The following is an 8542-nucleotide window of genomic DNA, read 5'->3' on the forward strand; positions in this document are numbered from 1 at the left end:
ATTTAATAATTGTATGTTGAGTTGAATACTCATCTCTATAACACTGAGCACCATAAATTTTCTTGTTCCATACACTATCAAGTTACATTCTACTTCTAAGGTCCATAATACCTTGGACAGCGAAGTGATAAAAAGTATTAAAACAGAGATACTACTCTATATACAAATGAGGAAAATAGTAACACAATTGGAAATTAAGTTCACTTCTTTATTGCTTTGAATTCCTCGGGACAAAGTTGCAATACAAGTATGATTATGGAAGGGAAGAAACCCTACAACTATGTAAACTGCTAGGAATTTATTATGTTCAAGTCTGTAAACAAAAAATAAATAAAATTTACATTTTTAGGTTCATTATATGTCTAACAATTTTTACAGGAACTGATTTCATGTTTTCTATATTAACTTTTAATGAGTTCATGAATATAGGAAATTTTGAATTTTCTATTCTGAAAATCATTGATAAAAGCAAAATTGGTGAAATTTGGATTTTTTGAGCTCCCAAACCCTGAACACTAAAAAATCTTATTAGTACTTTCTGTTTTTATATCATTGTCACTTCCCAGTAATTATCACCCTGCACAAAAATAAACCATCTTTTATAACAAAAAATATAAAGGAATATAGGAGTTGAATCTAACAAAATATATAATAATCCATACCCCTAAATTAACACTTTTCTATGAGAAAAAGTGTGCTACACCATTATTTCTCTATAGCTCAGAATACATATAATATAATCTGCATAGAGACATCTTTTAACATAATTTCCATTTACATCACTGTAATCATTGCTCATATGGTTCTTCTGGGTCTGCATCAATTTATGTAAAATGTTCTTACATTTTTCTAAATCCTTTAGTACTTTCCCAGGCCATATTCTTTCCCTGTCTTCATGTTTTTTCCCTTCCCAATTTCAAACCTTTAGCTCTCTGGCTCAGTTTAATCATGCCCTCTATTTTCTAAGCCTTTTCCTTGCCCCAGGACCTTTTGCTTTCCATGCTTTTCCAAATCCCTAATATTGGATTATTCCCATTATCCATCTCTCTTCTTACCTTGGGTTATTCATGAAGGGTTCTGGAGGAAGTGATGTGACTGCTGCGCCCAAAACAAATTTATGATATCTAGTCTCAACGGGGTCCTCACTGTAGTAAGCAGTCCATTTACTCCTTCTAATTTATTCTCTTTCCCACTCCCTACAAAAGCTCTCCTTAAACTTCTTATACTACACTTTTTTTTAACCCTTTCAGCTGAGGATCTCATTTCATTCTTTAGAAAGGAATTAGAATCCATTCTATATAATCTACTTTCTTCCCCTTACTACATCTTAAAACCCCTAACATCATCCCTCTCTCAGTCCTCATCTCTTTTACTCTGTTCTTTGATGATAATCAAGTTACCCTTCTTATCCTCTCCCATATTCTCTAGCAAACTGCCATACATCATCTCCTCTCGCTTGCCAGTTTTTAAGTTTCTCCTGTTTATTCGTTACTTCCTCGATGCCTCCAAACATCCAAGTCACCCATTACCTTAAAAAAAAAAAACTTTATCCCTTCTCAGCCAAATGTCTAGAAAAAACTGTCCATATACATAGCCTCTACTTTCTTTCTTCTCAGTCATTTTACAACTTTTTGCAATACCTCATCTCTTGAATGAAATCCAGGATTTTCAATCCTGTTATTTAACAATAGGAGGAAAAATTTGAAATCCTAAAATGCAGTTCTGACCTTTTCATTTCCCCATTCAATAAACACTACTGATTCCATATTCTCCCTAATATTAAATATAAAATTAGCTTTTAAGACCCCTTCAGTCTTATTTTTAAAATAAACTTTATTTTTTCTTGAATACATGTTAATACAATTTTCTTAATATTCATTTTCTGATATCTGCAATCCATGTTCTCTCTTTCTGCTTCATCCTTCCTCTTACTCCAAGAAGGCAAGTAAGATAGGTTGTGCATATATTATCATATAATACATATTTTCATGTTCGTCATTTTGTGAAAGAAGACGTATTTAGTTTACAACAGAGAAAAAAAATGTAGAGAAAAAAGTAAAGAATGGTATATTTCAATTTTATCAGTTCCTTCTGTGGCAGCAGGTATCCTTTTTTTGTCACGAGTCTCTTGGAATCTAGTATCTTTTTCTTATTTATAAGAGTGAAGTCATTCACAGTTGACCTTCATACATTCTTATTGTTACTGTAAACAATGTTCTCCTGGTTCTGCTCACTTCACTTTGCATCACTTCATATAAGTCTTTCCAGGTACCTTCAGTCTTATAGTTTTTGCCCTTCCATATACTCTAAGATCCAATGACACTAGCTTTTTATTTTTTTTTTAACATTTATTAACATTTATTTTTATTTTTTTCAGTCTAAAAGCATTTATTTAATGCCTACTATGTGCCAAGCACTCTTTTTTTTACTTTTTTTAAAATTATTAAACATTTATTAATATTCATTTTTAACCTGTTTACATACTTTATGCCCCTACTTTCCCCTTCACCCCCTTCTCTCCCCCCACCCATGGCCAACGCACATTTCCACTGGTTGTAACATGTGTCCTTGTTCAGGGTCTATTTCCAAATTGTTGATAGTTGCATTGGTGTGGTAGTTTCGAGTCCACATCCCCAATCATGTCCACCTCAGCCCATGCATTCAAGAAGTTGTTTATCTTCTATGTTTCCTCTCCTGCAGTCCTTCCTCTGAACGTGGGTAGCATCTTTACCATAAATCCCTCAGAGAACATTTATTTTTTAGAAAAGTTAACATGGTTACATAATTCATGCACTTACTTTCCCCTTCACCCCCCAAGCTCCCTCTCCCCCCCCTCCCCCGCCATGGATGATGCATATTTTCACTGGTTTTAACGTGTGTCATTGATCAAGACCTATTTCCAAATTGTTGATAGTTGCATTGGTGTGGTAGTTTCGAGTCTACATCCCCAATCATGTCCTCCTCAGCCCATGTGTTCAAGCAGTTGTTTTTCTTCTGTTTCCACTCCTGTAGTTTTTCCTCTGAATGTGGGTAGCGTTCTTTTTAATAAGTCCCTCAGAATTGTCCTGGGTCATTGCATTGCTGCTAGTACAGAAGTCCATTACATTCTATTTTACCACAGTGTATTGGTCTGTGTGTACAGTGTTCTTCTGGCTCTGCTCCTTTCCCTCTGCATCAATTCCGGGAGGTCTTTCCAGTTCACATGGAATTCCTCCAGTTTATTATTCCTTTGAGCACAATAGTATTCCATCACCAGCATATACCACAGTTTGTTCAGCCATTCCCCAATTGAAGGACATCCCCTCCTTTTCCAGTTTTTTGCCACCACAAAAAGCGCAGCTATAAATATTTTCGTACAAGTCTGTTTATCTATGATCTCTTTGGGGTACAAACCCAACAATGGTATGGCTGGAATCATAGGGTAGGCTATCTTAAAATTCCTCCCCTATAACACTTAAAACACCATGCCTTGAATGTTCTTTCTCTTTCCTCATTGCAATCCACTGTCTTCCTTTTTTTTTTTTTTTTTTTTTTTTTTTTTTTCTGGCCCAAATCCTACCTACCCCACCATGCTAGTACTTTCTCTCTGAAATTACCTTCCATTTACACTGGATGTATCTTATATGTAAATAATTGTTTGCAGATTGTCTCTTCCCATTCCCATAGGCCAGGAACTGTTTTTGTTTTTCAGTGTATTCTCAATGCTTAGTGCAGTGCCTAGCACATAGTAAACTCTTTAATAAACAGATTTCTCTAAAGTTACCAATGATTTCTTAATTGAGAGATTTGATGAACTTTTCTCATTTGACTTTCTTGAATTCTCTGCAGCAGCTAATATTATTTACCTCTCTACCTCTTTTCCAGAACTTTCTCCTTTCTAGGTTTCTGTTATTGTGCTTTCTTGGTTTTCTTACTAGCATCTGACCATATCAGCTTTCTCAGCCTCCCTTGCTGGATCATCATCAGTAATCCCTAACTATGGGTACACTTCAAGGTTCTGTACTGGGCTCTTTTCTCTTTCTACATTCTCACACATGATGACTTTATCCCTTCCATGGATTTAGTTATCATATCTATGCAAATGACTCTAGTCTTTATATCTATTCTTACTCTCATTCCTCAGTTGCAGTCCGCCATGACCAACAGCCTATTGGACCTTCAGAACTAATTATCTCTTAATAATCACAAATTCAGATCTTTTAGAACTGAATTGATGATCTTTCCTCAAAATCCATCTTAATGAAAAAATATTTGTATCATTCTTTTTACTTACCTCTAACTGAAATTGTGTATTTCCTTCAATTACCTAAAAACATTATTCTGAGAAGGGGCCCATAGACATCATCAAACTTCTGAAAGAGGTCCATGGCACCAAAAAGGTTAAGTACGCCTGCACTCTGCTAACCTGAATCAGGGAAAGCTTCATAGAAGAGGCAGAATTTGCAATGGTCTTTTAAAGATTGGTCAGATTTCAGCAGAAGAGGTTGGGAGAAAATGGATAGCATTCCAAACATAGCAAAAATCATGAATAAAGGGAAGAAGAATCATAGGATGGAATATGGGGAACAGCTCAGTTTAGCTGTAGTCAGGCTGTAACTTTCCAAAGGTTAGTCGTAGCACAGGGGACTGAGAAATATAAAAAATAATATAGAATATAAATATAGAAAAATAAAGTGTCAGATTTGACAGGTTCTAGACTGAGAAGGCAAAGGAGTTAGAACTTTTTGTTGGAGATACTCAGTTGGACTGAAATATAAAAGTTGTTAATTTTTTTGTATATGTATGTATATGAATATATTGAATATATGAATGAATACATATGTAGAAAACTCAGTGGAAGTGAGCAAAGATATAAATTTAAGGCCCAGCTAGTTAGGGGCATGCTTTTCGGGTAGGTAGAAGCATACAAGGAAATATGGAGCAATGATAGAAAAGTAGTATGAAGCCAGTTTGAGGGACTATCTTAAACACTAAGCTTGATTCTTTTACTTTAATAGGTAGTAATGAGTATCACAGGCTTTTGAGCAGAGGAGAAACATGACCATATAGACAGTGTCCTAGACAAGTATGTGAGATTTGGGTTCAGGAGATCTTTATTCAAATCTCTCCTCAGGTACTTACTAACTGTGCAGTCATGATCAAGACTTTTAATCTCTCAGAGCCTTAGTTTCCTCTTATGTAAAATGGAGACAATAATACTTATCTCACCTCAGAGGATTATTATGAGGAAAAATTTTATAGAATCTAAAAATTCTATATAAATATGAGTTGCAGATAGGAAAAGAGTAGAAGCAAGAGGACTTTTTTAGGGCATTATTGCTGTAGCCAAGGAAGAGGGTATTGAGAACATGTATTAGGATGATAATAGTGGGGATAGATAAGATTTTCTTTTCTGTTTCTTTTTATTATAAAGTATTAATAAGAAACGCTAAACCTGTCACATCTGTGTATATTAAATTTAACAAAGTAGCAATACAGCTGCCTTTTGGGAAGGAGTGTCTCCTTTGGCAAATTTTTTCTACAAATTAAAGCAACTCTAAGGCTAATTTACCTCACACACATCAATTTGTCAGACTGTATCTTGGGGCCTTAAGGGGTGAATATAGAATATATGCAACTTAATCTAACTTTAACCTTTCCCTCAGAGACTGAGTGAATGGTGGCCCTTCATTCTATCTTCTGGTTTATATGGTTCCAGATCTAAAAGTATAATTAAGCAGTATAAGGGTTGAGTCCTCCTCTTTTCTGTCTTTCTTTTTACAAAGCCATGTGGTCTGGGAACCAGTCTAATATTTTGTCTAGGATAAAAAAGCCCTTTGTGGCAAAAAATTTTATAATATAGTTATTACCCTACTCAATTAGTAGCATATTCATGATATGTGAAAATAATAGGAACAAAATATTTCTTAATTATATGAAGGACAAGAATGCGTGCTTTTGTGATTAACTAGTTTCATGTAAGACTGGTAGACTATGAAAATATTTCATTTCAACAGTAATTTGCCTGAGATCATTTTGTCATTTCAGCAAATGTGCTTTAGCAGATTAAAAAAACAAACAAGTGAATGGAAGTTTCACTGCTAAATATTCCGCTGCCTTCAGCATGAGGTATTAGAAAAGAGCTTTGAATTTCCAGTTTGGAGAGACCTGAGTCTAAAACCTAGTTCTGATATTTATTGGCTTTGCAACTTTTGAGAATTCTCTTAATATCTCTAAATTTTCTTGTTTTCTTACTTGTAAAATGGGGATAATAATACATTATTACTTACTGGGATTATTATGATTGTTTTAAGAGAAGCATTTGGTAAAAATATTCTATAAAGAGTTGTTGCAATACATGTTTGTTGGATTGGATTGTAATTGGCAAAAATATGCTATTAATTCCTGATTGTTCAACATGAAGATCATTTGCACGCTTCTTGGAGGTGTTACCTGTATTCAGATGTGGAATTGTTTATTTAGTTGTGTTCCCTTCTGTCTAGTGCTATAGCAACCAGTAACCCTCAGCTACTGAGTGGGGTGGGGCCAAAGTCTGAAATCAGAAGTGATGTTATTATAAAAAGACTGCATTTTCTGTCAACTATATAACTATAAAGAGAAGATTTGGGGCAAAGGTCAATCAACCAGAGAAACTTGATTGTAAGGGTGAATGGTGGCCAAGGAAGGAGGAAATACAACCGTTTTCCAGGAATCCTTTTAAAATCAACAAATGTTTCAGTGTTTTCTGTGGGGAAGGCAGTGCATTATGCACTACTCAAGTATATAAACATTTACATGGGAACAATGCCTGGCATAGTGGTTGTTGAATGGAATTGGACATCAAAAGGCATCTGCCTTCTCTTTAGGGAATAGTTTGTGAGGACTGTTCTGTGCTCTTGTGTGGTGAGCTTGAACAAAATCACAGAACCAAGAAGTCCTGCAAAGTCTTTTGTAAAGTAGTTGGAATGTAGTACTCTTCTACAGGACTTTAAGACTTAGACCTCTCTTATATTCTTATGCGGTTATATCAGTGGTTCCCAAATTTTTTTGGCCTACTGTCCCCCCTTTCCAGAAAAAATTTTACTTAGGCCCCTGGAAATTAATTTTTAAAAAAATTTTAATAGCAATTAATAGGAAAGATAAATGCATCTGTGGCCATCACCGCTCCCCTGGATTTCTGCAGCACCCACCAGGGGGCAGTGGTGCCCACTTTGGGAATCACTGGGTTATATCAGCATAATTTACATTGGGTGGGAGACCTCTAGCTTCTTAGACAAAAGCCAATCCATCAGTATTGAAGGGGATTCCACTGGAATGCAGCTCTTCTGATTTAGATATATAGGAAGAATTGTAGTCAAACTATAGTATGGCAAGCAAGAGTGGAGTAGATGCAAGCAGTAAGGGAAGAACAGCCAAGGTTTGATCAAAGAACAGTTCTAGGCAGTATCTTTCACATATATGTAGAATGATGGAGATGAGAACGGGAAAAGAGGAGCTCGTTTGGATCATAGTCTTTCAGTGTTCAATGGTTTTCACTGGACAGTGTTTTTCAGAGCAATGGGCTCTACAAATAGTAATGAGGTTTTATGAATGAATTAAAAAAAGGCTTTTAAAGCACTTTGTGCAAAGCACTGTGCTAAGAAAGCATTAGAGATAAATAGAAAAGCAAAATAGCCCCTGCTCTCAAAGAGTTTACATTCTGATAGAGGGAGACAGCACATATAGGAAATTTTAGCTTCAAGTCTTTTGGAGAGACCCTTTGCTCCTTAGATGTAGTGGCAAAGCAGATGCTAATATGTTTTGTTTAATGTAATTTCCATTGATTAAACCATATTAGCTTCTGATGTGGAACCATGACAGTGCCATGGACTTTGGTGGAGTATTTTCTTTACCGAGTCTTTTATAGCTGTGACTGCTGAGGAAGAAGGATTTGCAGTATTCACAAAGAAAGTAGCTTGATTGCATCACCATAAGGATTGCTTCCCTGGGCAATAAATGCAGAAGAGGCAAGGCCACTGACCTGGGACAAGTGCAAGGTGCTGGTAGTTAGTTCAGGGTTCTTTATCTTATAACTGATTGTTGGTTATTGATTGGCATTAGCAGGAATGAGGATGATGGGATCTCCTTCTCCAAAAGAGTTGATCTCCTCAGTTAATGTTGCAAGGTCCTGGCTAGTAGCAGTATGTTCACAGTATGGGAAGACCATATGGTGGGCGTTAAAAATGGGTGGAGAGATCCAAACTTAAATTATGGTGACCCAAAGAATGACTATGCAGTGTAGCTAGAGGACCCAATTGACAGAGCACAAGGCCTTCTGTCAAGAACACCCAAATCCAAATCCACCTTCAGATGCAACATACTGTGTGATCCTTGACAAATCACTCATCTGTAACATGGGGATAATAATAGTACAAACTTGCCAACGGTATTATAAGGATAAAAGAGCAGTAGTTAGTTGTAAAATGATTAGCACAATGTCTTATCATGCAGTAGATGTTATATAAATGCTAGCTATTGTATTATTATTATTATTATTATTATTATTATTATTATTATTAACCAT

The sequence above is a fragment of the Gracilinanus agilis genome, chromosome 5 (genome assembly GCF_016433145.1).
Source record: "Gracilinanus agilis isolate LMUSP501 chromosome 5, AgileGrace, whole genome shotgun sequence".
Classification (NCBI taxonomy): domain Eukaryota; kingdom Metazoa; phylum Chordata; class Mammalia; order Didelphimorphia; family Didelphidae; genus Gracilinanus; species Gracilinanus agilis.